Below are 12,509 nucleotides of genomic sequence, written 5' to 3' on the forward strand. Positions count from 1 at the left end.
CTGCATCTCATCTACATATGCTGCTTGTACCATCTGGGCAGCATGGAGCGCTTCCTATCCCAGAAGCGCCTGTCACCATCCAGTGGCCAGTGTCATCCCAGCAGCACTGGTAGCAGCTCTGCATTCCAGGTGCACCACCTCGCACACTGTCGCCATTGTCATCCCGGCGGCACTTGTAGCAGCTCTACATTCCAGGTGCGCAACCTCGCACACCGTTGCCAGTATCATATCAGCGGCACTGGTAGCAGCTCTGCATTCCAGGTGCACCACCTCACACACTGTCACCATTGTCATCCCGATGTCACTGGTAGCAGCTCTGCGTTCCAGGTGCTCAACTTAGCACACCATCGCCAGTGTCATTCCGGCAGAATTGGTAGCAACTCTGCATTCCAGGTGCACAAACCAGCACACCGTCGCCAGTGTCATCCCGGCGACACTGGTAGCAGCCCAAAATTCTTGCTGCATACCTCACCTGAGTGTAATCAGCCCAAAGGCTGCTTCACACCATCAGACCCTTGGCGACGACTATAAAGGCCACAACCAGCCCCCAAGGCTGCTCGGACAGCCCAACAGCTGCAACCAAATACTTAACCCTTGGCCACAACTAGTACAATACATTCCAGCCCTCAAGGCTGTCATCAGTTTGCTCTACATTAATAACATAGATTCCCTCCAGGAATCATAACACTAAGGAGACATAAAAGAACATTGATTATTTATTTTGTTTTAATTAGAGATGAAACAGAACCTAATTTTGGGATATTGACGAGAACCAATTCATTGCTCAGTTCCTCCCAACAAATTTGGTTCTCAAAACAAAGCAAAACTGAATTTGCTTAGAAATGTCCAAACTGACATATTGTGGATTGCATATAAATCCATCCCTCATAATTTAATGTGCCATTTTAGATAGGAGAGAGCATAGAAAGGGTTGTTGGCTGTACTGTAGCTGTGCTGCAATAATGGCTATTTGAGAGAGTTGTAGGTAACTGGAGTGGGTGGAATAGTAATCATCTTTAATCTGCATCAGACACTATAGTAAGGAATCTGGAATACAGGCTCATCCTGTGTAAGCTTGTTTGAAACTGAGCTGTACTTTCATTTGTTTTCAAATGTGTACCTAACTACAGTACAGTATGTACAAGAGGGCAGAGATATTACTTGATTTAAGGCTTAGCTGACCAAAGATCTATGTTGTGTCTTGGTGGACAGAAAAACACAGTGGCCCATTTATCAATGAGTTTTATTATACGCAACATGATTTAAAATTTGTTACGTATGATAAAATGGTGCTGAAGCCAATCAGCTCCCTCTTGTAATTTTTCAAACAGATGACAGTTAGGAGCTGATTGGCTGGAGCTCCATTGTTATATGCAATGAGTTTTAAAACGTGTTGCGTAGAATAAAACTTGTTGATAAATGGGCCCCACAGTTTTTTAACCTGTACATGTTAATGAGAGATAAATGGACAGACACTTTAGCTAACAATCTGCACAGGCTCCTGTTAGTATTTGAGAGTCTGAGCTACACTTATTGTGTTCACATTTGAAGTTTATATATCTTGTGCATTAGGGACAGAGACTGTACTCTGATTGCAAGCTTAGCTGACCAAACATACTGTGCTATCTCTGAGTGAGCTGCACCCCAAAGAAGACATTTTTTCAGGTTTAAAAAAAATTCTCAAGTCTCTTAATTAAACTTTATTATATATATTTCCAAGAAAGATTGTGTGTGTGTTTGAGGGGCAGTGTATATCTGTCCAGGAAGGGGGCAAATACTCTATGGTGTTGTGACCCTCTCAGTTGCACCCAAAAAAATAAAGGCAGAGAAGACATTTTTTTTTTTTTTTAATATTTTCTTCTGATAAAACTGCATGGTAAAGGTAACAGTCCCTTCTGTTCCCTCATTGTAAGTTCACTTGGTGTGGTGGCAGTTACATGTTCAAGTACATGAGCATTACCCCTGCCCTGGTGTAAATCAATCATGGGTACATCTATAGAAGAACAGCAGAATCTCCTAGTAATAGTGCTGGCATTCATTGTACATCTTCAACATCTACTTTGAAAATAGGTCAAGCGGTAAGAAGACGGTGTAAGAAAGGGCACTCCAAATCTAAACAATGTTTGACAAACTTTAAGAAAAGTTCACATCTTTCTATGTAAGGAAAAGGAAGTACCAAAAATAAAAAATGGGCAACATGCTATGCACCACTTGCAGGGGCAAGGGAAGGCTCAGACTTGACCTTCCTTTGTCAGTTGTGGTCCTCCTACTGCTGTTTCATGCAGTAGAATGCATATTGTGGAAGCTAAAGCCAAAAAGTCATGCACTTCTATAAACTTGCATGCAACACCTTCTCATTCTGAGTCTAGATGTGTCACCTCTAAAACAGGCAAATCAGTGCAAAAAATGATCATTATGCTGATGAATAAATTGTGTGTTCACAAACTTTACAGATCCCTGAGGAGAGTCTAACTAGGTTCTTGAGTACTATATGTGAGTTTAATATGTCTGATTCTGACATATGTATATCTGTAATCCTAGATAATTTTAGCACCTGAATTTTATTTGTGGTTATTAATCCTAGAGAAGCCTCCTTACACATTTCTGAACCCTCTGCAAATGTGAAAATCAGTAGTAGTAAAAACAATCATGATGATGGTTTAGACAAAGAAATTTAGGATGCTACATTGGAAGTTGTAAATGTGGAACAGGATAAGGGGATAATTATGTATCTGACACTAATGTTGATATTGATGATGATTGTTTAGGACAAGAACAAGTTGATCAAATTCAGGAGGATTATATTGTTTGTGTCAAAGTAAGTCAGCCACCAGTGGTAGCACATAATGCCAGTGTAAAGAATCAAAATGTCAATCCTGGGCAAAATACCAACAAAGCCACCTCTGTCATGTGGAAATATTTTTACCCAAATCCTGACATTTGTCGTGGCATTTGAAGTGCTAAAATAAGTAGAGGTAGGGACATTACCAACATGAGTTGGGACATTAATAATCTATGTACCTCCTCCTTGCAGCTAGTTCATTCAAATTGTTCATCATAATCTGGAACATTATATAAAATAACAAGCAGTCTAGCATTAGCTACCAGCAGCCTGGATAGATCCCAGCACATGCAATCACCACCTTAATCATCTACCAGCTAATTTGTGATTGGCAGTAGTTCTCCTTTGTCCAATTTTCAAAGCCAAACTGACACAACTAATGCAATATATTAGTTAATCATTCAAATACTGCTGCCAGGAAAAAAAAACTGACCTTTTACAGGAGATGTGCTGATGATGATGATGATACCGAGAAAACTCAGTGCACCATATTGAAACATTATGACATCTGGTCTGGCTTAAATGAAATGCCCACATATATTGACACCTTTATCATGACTCCTGTTGATATAGTAAGCATCAATAGAATGGTGGTGGATATCTTTAATGAAAATTTGAAAATTAGCATGTCAAACAGTCCCTTCAAATACTGGAAAGAAAAAATTCAACTTGGAGCCCCTTGTACAAATTGGCTGTGGTGTGTATATATTATATATATATATATATGTATATATATATATATATATATATATATATACAGTATATATATATATATATATATATATATATATATATAATATATATATATATAATATATACACACCACAGCTAATTTGTACAAGGGGCTCCAAGTAGAATTTTCGCATATATAAATATATATATAAAATGGCAGCTAACATTGCATACTGACTTTCCTTCTATTAACAAAATTAAAGAGAAATACTATGGGGCATATTTAATTGGGCACAAGGTTTAACAAGGAAAAAACCTCACGCCCCTCGCGCCCAATTTTGGAATACTGCAGGTATGTGTGCTCCCGAAAATCTGGTAAGGTATGAAAGCAATTTGCTCCCAAGCGCCGGGAAATGGACAAAAACTGTTGTTTGAACGAATTGTTTAGATCAAACATTTAACAAACATGTCTGAACGACCATTTTCATCTGTTTTCTGGCATTTAGGAGCAAATTGCTGATTATCATTTACTCCCATATGTTACCAGATCTTCACTCCTAAAAATCAACTAGTTGGATGGTTGGACAGAAACTCTTTAGGTGTGTACCCAGCCTTAGGATGGTAATAGCTATCCAAACATATGATAACAGAATTATTATGCTTGGCCTGGCTGTATTGCAGTGACATAGGAACAAGAAAGAGCTAACAGGGAAGAAAGATCACAAAACAAGTGGTCTATAATGTTCCTGCAGAAATTGAGTTTACAGATTTGTGATGCAGTTATAACAATCATACTGGATGTCACTAGCCAGGAACTTACAACTAGTCTCATATGAAACACAGAGTCCATTATAGCTTTATAACGTAGGGGGTTGTAAATGGCCATAAACCTGTCAAAAGACATCACTGTCGGCAGAAAACACTCAACCATTTCTGATGTTCCAAAAAAATAAAACTGCGTGATGCAACCTTTTAGCAAAATTGCAGCCCCTTCTTCTAGCACAACGTGAAGTGTGTTCAGAGCTATGAGCTCAGCATTATGTCTGTTAGGGACAGCTGCAACAGGAAGAAATACATTGAAGAGTGGAGGTTAGGGCTGTAGGACACCAGTGCAATTATCGGGAGGTTCCCAAATACTGTTATACAGCAAACCATTAGTAGCAGACTAAAGATTAGAAAATTAAAGCTGTTGATATTCTGAAATCCTAGGATCGGGATGGAGGTGAAAGCAGTCTGGTTATCTGTACAAGCAGTGTTGGACTAAGGCATGAAGAGTCTACTAGGGGAATGCAGCAATAAAGGCCCATACTTAGGGGTGTGGCCAGCCTCCAGAGGGGGTGTGGCCTACCTCCACCGAGGCTTGACTAACCAGTAGTACATACTGCAGGTGCATGAAAGATAATGTTCCAGATTAATGACAGCAATGTTTTATAGAAAATACACAATAGTCCTGTGCAGAATATGTATGATGTATAATTCAAGTGCACAGTCTGGAATCTAAGGGGGTGGGCCCTCAAGCAGTGAGGCCCACCGGGGGTTTCCCCTGTACACCTATGGGCCAGTTAAACTCTGTGTACAATACACCTGTGCAAAACACAAACAGAAAAGCATATATTGCTGGATGCTGATTTGGACACATATTAACTGTTAATACCACTCAAACAAGCTGAATATAGGGTCTAGTTATGAGTGGAGTGTATGACCATTTATAGAGTGCATCTTGCACGAATTTGCCTGGAGCAAGTACGGCATTGTAGAGTCAGATGCATTTTGACTGCATCTACAGTTGTGACCAAAGATACAGAACTGAGGTGTATTGGCACATTCTCACCTAGGCATGGTTCATTGGGGGTGTTGCTGTAAATGTGTCTTACTCAGACATGGACATAAATGAATATACACTTGTTGAAGGTGTAGTTATTGCATACAGTATAGAGAAGATGCAAGCACATGCTGATGATGATAACTTGTAGCAATCCACTTATATATGCTTCTGAAGTAGATGCATGTTATTGACTATACACATTTTCCCCATGCTCGGTAGTTTTGAGAATTGGACATTCAATACACTTTTGACACCCAAAGCAATGAATTTGCCCAATATGATATGGTGTATGCATCACAAGGTGTTTTCAGGTCTATGCAAGTGACATATCTATAATGGATGCATATCTATAATGGATTCTGCTGGCAGTCATTGTTTGGGCAGGTCAAAGGACACAGTGGTCCAGTTCATATGTTCTCCTTGCTGTTCCACTTCTGCATTTAGCTGGGTACAGGCAGAAAGAGAGGGAGCCAAGTGGCCAGAACAATACATTTTTATCTAGTTCTGGGGCAACTCATACATCATGCCACTGGATCAGAGAGGAGAGAGGAGCTGAGCCACCTATGAAGAGGAGCAACAGTCACCACTGCAGCAGCCAGCAGGAGGTAAGTGTTGGCTAAGCTGGGCTGGAGAGACTTTGTTGGTCATGCAGGGATTGGTATGTATGGAACTTAATACACAGGTTGGGGAGACACAAGGGGCCATGCTGGAGAAAAACAACTGGTCAGGCAAAGGTTGGTGGGGATTGTGCTTAAGACACAAGGCTGATGAGGCACAAGAGGATGTGGTGGAGAGACACAGATTGACAGGGCAGAGATACATGGCAGCCATGATGCTGAAAGACAAAGGAAGAATGAGGCTAAGGGACACAGAGGGAGGATGATGCTGAGAGACATGGGGTGGATGTGATTAAGGGACATAGAGGGAAGATGTGGTTGAGAGACACAGGGGGAGGATGTGGTTAATACATGGGGAGGATGTGGTTGAGAGACATGGGGAGGATGTGGATGAGAGACATGGGAAGGATGTGACTGAGAGACACATGGAGAATGTGGCTAAAACACATAGGGGGAAGATGTTACTGAGAGACACAAGAGAGGGGATGTTGCTGAGAGATACTGGGGAGTGAATGAGACTGAGAGATTCAGGGGAGATTATGAGGCTGAGAAACAGGGGAGGTGATGAGAAAAAAGAGACACAGGAAAGATGAGGTACACAGGGGAGATGAGTGCATGGCTGGAGATGGAGAGACAGGGGGGTGAAGCTGGAGAACCATTGGGTAGATATGACTGGAGACACAGGGATGGTGCTTGAGAGATGTGGCAGTGATTGTGCTAGAGAGGCAAAGGCAATGATGAGGCTGGAGTAACACAGGTAAGGATGAGGCTGGAGTGGCACAGGTAAGAATGAGGCTGGAGTGGCACAGGTAAGGATGAGGCTGGAAGGCAGATGAGGCTGAAAAGACATAGATTGGATAATCCAATGGCCGACTGGCATGTTCCTACCAAGGATGGTTTGAGGATGCAAAAACATACTGTAAGTATCCACAAGATTTTTGTTACCAGTCCTGTGTTATATATTCAGATATGGTACCAGTGTAGGAAATTGCAAAGATGCTGACCCTGTGCCGGAACCTTAGTAATCTTCCCCGCATACACAATCTTTCTGAAAGTATCAACCAAAAGATGATCATCAGCAGAATGTCTAGGAGTGTGGAATAGAGAGATAGTATTGCTGCGCTCATGTATTAAAGCTGCTCAATAAAAAATAGAGTAAAATGTGATCAGGGTGATACTGAGAGCTGTGGGAGGTAAGTTGTTACAAGTAATAGGAGTAGATAAATGGGAGGTAAAAATTTTATGAAAAAAAAGTTAAATAAATTTTAAAGATACATAAAATTCAAAAGAAGCATATACAGTATAATAAAAAAATGTCACTATAATATAAATGGTGCATTTTAAAATGTTTATAGCCTTTATAGGAAAATGTGGGGAGCAGAGCTTGGGGCTCGTGGGAAGGTGAAAAAGTCTGCTAGGTTGAAGTCTGCAGAATGCAGCAACAGCTGGCCCTAATCTTACCCTACTGGGGGCTGCTGTAGTCTTCTCCTGTTGCAGCGACTGCCTGTGGTCTGTAGGAGCATGGCTCAAAAGAGTCGACATGCCTCTCGATGACTTCAGATACTTGCCTGTAGATGGTACTTGCATCCTGCTAGCTCCAGCTAGTGCCTTCTTGCCTGGTCCCAATTCAAACCAACATGTTTTGCACCACATGGAGTGCTTTGTCAAGGACGTGTGTTGGGCTTGTTTTAGCTCTTAAATAGGGTAACAACTTTATTGAAAAAAATGGAAGTTCATCTCCAGAAATCTTCAGAAAAGGCGGCAAGCACATGTTCCTGATATCTGAATTAAAATGTATATGCTTCAAGAGTAAAAAATAAAAATGCTAAATAAAGTAGAAATGAATAATAATATATGCTATAAAATAAGAATTAAATAAAACAAGATAAATGAGAAAAAATAAATAAAAAACAAATATTGTATCAGTACAAACCACTGATATTACATACTGTAACTAAATAAGTGAGAATGTTTCACTGTGTGGATCTCATTATACTACAGAGCTCATTATTTAAATTATACATAACATTGCCCCCTTTAGTATTTATTAAATATTATATTGTGTCATAAAAATTGTATTATTACATAATTATGTCCCATAACAATATTTTTTTTGGAGGGGATATTAATTAAGTAAATTAGGGACAATTTAATATATATGGCCTTTTTTAAAGTCTGGCTGGTCAGGCATTTCAAGCTTCATGGCAACTGATCTTCATGGGAACCAGTTTTATCTCAGTAGAAAGAGAGAGAGAGAGACAGAGAGAGAGAGAGAGAGAGAGAGAGAGAGAGAGAGAGAAATAGAGAGAAAGAGAGGGAGATAATGAAAGAGAGAGAGAAAGAGGGAGAGCGAGAGAGAGAGAAAGAAAGAGAGAGAGAGAGAGCGAGAGAGAGCATGAATATGAATCATTGTATCTTTATGGTAAGCATCTCTGTATTTACTGTATATACTGCAAAGGTCTCTTGGAAGTAATTGGGTTGTGTTCTGAGATTGGAATGCACACACTCTCCAGCAGTCAACCATCAATTACTGATTTTAGACTGACTGTAAAAAACAGGAAGTTATCTGTACCCAGCCCAAAATCCAGCATGTACAGAGCTCTCGCTTTACTCATTTACTAATATTTCACCTCACTATATGCTACTTAATTGCATTATTTGATACAAATTTGTCCTATTGGGCAAAATTTAATGGGGAGGGAATACTTGCTTTTTTGAAATACTTCCTGTTATTTTTATATGTGTTCTAAAGCATTCGGTATGATTTACCGCCAGCCGCATGGCCAGTGGTTCAAATCCCGGCAGCGGCAGCCCGACAGAGGAGGAAATCCCGATCGTCCTAAAGGTAAGTATAGCTAATCTAAGTTTACCCCCTAACCCAAACCCTCCTTTAGGGTGCCTAACCCTATCCTCCCCCCCTGTGCCTAACCCTACTCCCCCCTCTAAGTGCCTAAACCTAACCCCCCCTTACCCGCTGCCTAAACCTAAGTCCCCTGGGGGGTGCCTAACCCTAACCTCCCCCTGGTGGTGCCTAACCCCCCTTCCCCTAGCCTGACCCTAACCTCCCCCCAGGGGTGCCTAACCTCCCTTCCCCTAGCCTGACCCTAACCTTCCAGGGGGGTGCCTAACCCTAAATCCCCTCCGGGAGCCATTAACCTAACCCTCCCCCCCATGGCTGCTCACACTTGGCGTCCGGCATCCCAATCGATGCCAGTCTCCCGGCATCGGTAAAATGACAGGCGTCTAGATTTAGATGCCTGTCATGTAACCCTCGCTGGGATTAAGTAGTCTGGAAGCCAGCAGTCGGCATTGTGTCTGCCGGCTTCTCGGTTCTAAATGCCCTCTAGTTAACTCACATTATTGGGGAGCTCTAATTCCCCCAGTGTTTTAAACAGAAATACCATTAAAGACTTACATTTTATTATCCTCAATATTCAACAAACAAAAATATATTTTCTTCTAAATGCATGCCGCTCCTAATAGTCTTTGTCATTTAGTTCCTTTGCCCTTAGCAAATTTTTTCCCTTTTAAACTGTACATTGTATACCTTAAACCATGGGGTGCACAATAACATTTCTTGTAAACTTATACTCTTAAAATCAAACATACTGTTGGCATTTTATTAACATACTACTATGTGAAGAAGTTGGATACTTCCCTTCCCCTCAAACCATCAAGTGGGAGGAACTTGCCTGCAAAGACAGGAGAAGCACAAGATGGTTGTATAGAGGGAGTACATTTGTACTAGTCACACTCAGCACTGCAAGATAATTTTTACAGCTACTGTACCAGGTCTTTTGGAGTTGCATGAATGGTGTTTGCATCATTAAAAGCTAAGAGTGGTGATCAAGACAGCTGAGTCAAGGACAGGGCAGGGCAGAGATGATAAGTGTGTTTTTAAAGGGAGAAGATATAATTGGTGCAATCTAGGGAATACATTACAGAGAGAAGAGTGAGTAAAAAATTATAGGAGATGTAAGCGAGATACTGTAAGATGAGACAAAATCATGGGAGTTTCCATTACAGTGGTATAAAGAAGAAGTACACTGTGAAAGGCTAAGGAAAAGGAGAGTGAAATAAATGCGATATTATCAGTGTATTGAGGATAGTCACTATATATATTGATGACACCTGCAATGGGTGAGAGAGGTAATACCTGGTGAAAATGGTTAAGCCAAAAAGCAACATTATAGAGCAATTGGAAGACTGCACCAGGGGATGCTAGAAAATTGCAGTATATGAGGTTTCTGTACAAGGGTCAAATTAAGTTGACCATGAAGGAGGATGGATATAGAGAAAGTGAATGACTCTAAGCAATTTTAATACTAAAAGTTGCTTTTTGATCAATTTTCCTTAGATTTTTCAAACCTACCAAAAACGTACATTTACTAAAGCAAAACCAATGCTAAACCTGACTTTAGAACACTTTAGAAGATCAGATCTATTATCAATATATTTACATGACCAGATAAAAAAAACATATTTACTTATGGTCGGTTTTACAACCAACCCAAATTTGCCTGCAAAATGATGGCAAACCAGCCCAAACAATACATCTGCCTTTGACAAGTGAGTTTTTGAGATGCACTGCACAGATCACTATGATCTGTGCAGACTTCATTAGGTGTAAAATGCTAATAAATGAATAAATTAAAAAGAAGTGTGCCGCCCATGCCCCCAAATCCATAACAAGCCTTGGACCTCTTAGCCTTGGAAAATAGGGGGAAAATGGCATGGCGTTCCTCATATTCTCCAATAACCAGCATCAGGCTTATCTAAGCTAAACCAGCCAATGGGGGAAATAATGTCATGACAGGGGAACACTCAGGATGGGGTCCCACTACCATCACATTACCAGCCCAAAACTAGTCAGCTCAGGGCTGGAATTACTTGTAAAATATTGGGACCCCAAAAATAAAAGTATTCCCTCCCAAGGAACAACCAGCCATAGTGGCGGTGGGTTTGGGTTTTATGTGTAAAAAATACATGATGAAGATGTTCTTTTCAGGCAAACTAGGAGGAACCTACCACATACACTGCCATAGCAACTGTTCATTCTCTACCAATCAGTACATCACCATTGAAACCTATTGAGTAACTAGCCATAACCCTTAATATTGGGTTAGGTACTTGTACAGGATGGAAAAGTTTTGTCCATGTGGTCCACTATGTTGTTTTTATTTTCCAAAGACAGATTACTACCTGGACCAAAGAGGAGAACATTCATGGGTTTGGAAAGTATAATTTTTATGTATAATATAATAAAACATATGGGGGATATTTACTACAGTGCAGGTTTTAGAAGTGGAGTTGTTGCTTATAGCAGCCAATCAGATTCTAGCTATATCTTCTAGAATGTGTTAGATAAATGATAAGTAGAATCTGATTGTTTGCTAAAACCTGCACTTTAGTGTGCGAGTACTGTCTGTATTTTAATATTTTCTTTATTTTAATATATTTACAGATGGACTACAGGTGCCATCAGGCCCTGGCATGCAAGCACTTGTTGTTCCACAATTGACTACATGCCAGGAAGTTTATTTTCTCCCTGCCTCCTTACCTGGTTCTTTGCTTTGTTCCTCTCCTTCTCTGTGTTTGTTCTATGTCCTCCTCCCTCCCAAGGGTCTCTTGCATTTCTTATCACTTTTATTCCTTTACTCTTTTTCTTCTTTTCTTGCTCTTGTCATGTGTCCCTGTCACACTGTGGTGCCTCCTGCTCATCTTCAGGCTCAGGGATCCAGGAGTAGAGTATGCCATTTACATTCCAGGTGGACACTCTGGATGTGAGTTGCAGGGTCCATTCATTGAGCCCCAGACTGCCTTTCCCTTGCATAGAATGGGCCCCAGTCCTTAGGATCCAGGTGAGCTGGCTAGGGGCATTATATCTCCTGATTATTCCTCTTCCTCCTCTAGTGAGAAAAATACTTGTTTAGGTTTTCAGGAGCAGGAGGCTAGAAGGGCCTTAGATAGTGATGCAGATCAGCTGCAAAAAGGGTGTTTAGTGCGGCTGCTTTAAATAGGGGGTATGGTGCATAGCTTCTACACTATGTTACGGGGCCTGCATACTTGCACTAGAGCTAAAATCAGGGCTGGTCCTTAAGTCTGTGAAAGCTAAATGGTGCTTGTTAACTGTTTAACAATTGGCTGAGTGGTTTGCTGGTAATTTGCTATTTCTACTTAGAAATGAGACCCTCAGAATCCCTTAGCCCTGTGTCAGGTGCACCTCTGGGACTCCCAGGTTTGGGCGCAGTGCGCCTGACAGGCACCTGTTATAAAATCGTTGTTAGCACCTAATTAACTAAATTCTAACACTCTTAAAGTGATCAGTGACCTTCATTAGGCTGTACAAAGAGAGAATATATGGAAATCTGATTCACAAAACCACATTTATTAACCTTAAAGCAAGTAAAACAAAAAATACTACATTTTAAGAGATGCAGTGTGCCTAAGAGGCCACCCTGGACAAACCTACATAGTTCCACAAAATACCCACAACCTTTGTAATTTTCATTCATAAAATGAGCAAAATACACAAAATTGTGAGAAAATAGAA

Source organism: Taudactylus pleione, unplaced genomic scaffold (assembly GCF_031769625.1).
Source record: "Taudactylus pleione unplaced genomic scaffold, aTauple2 ptg000268l, whole genome shotgun sequence".
Lineage (NCBI taxonomy): Eukaryota > Metazoa > Chordata > Amphibia > Anura > Myobatrachidae > Taudactylus > Taudactylus pleione.